A 283-nucleotide genomic window follows, 5' to 3' on the forward strand; every position below is an offset into this window, starting at 1 on the left:
ATTTGTACGTTTTGGTAATGGTCCTTGTATTCCCACTCTAGCCAACAAACCAACGCAATAAATAGTCCTATAAACTTAAAAAAAAAATCAGGCTATGTATGTAGAGGACCATGGAAACTGCAGAACGTCGATGTTGCTATGTGTTTTAACTGACTGTGACGTTATCCTTCCTTTTAGCAATTTTTTATTTGTTAAGGAAAGCCATTTTGTTTCCTTTACAAATTATTGTTCTCTACTTTTTGTCCACCTTTTGCCCTTTTGTTCATAACCACCGCACGTTGGC

Source organism: Penaeus monodon, chromosome 22 (assembly GCF_015228065.2).
Source record: "Penaeus monodon isolate SGIC_2016 chromosome 22, NSTDA_Pmon_1, whole genome shotgun sequence".
In the NCBI taxonomy this organism is placed as follows: Eukaryota; Metazoa; Arthropoda; class Malacostraca; order Decapoda; family Penaeidae; genus Penaeus; species Penaeus monodon.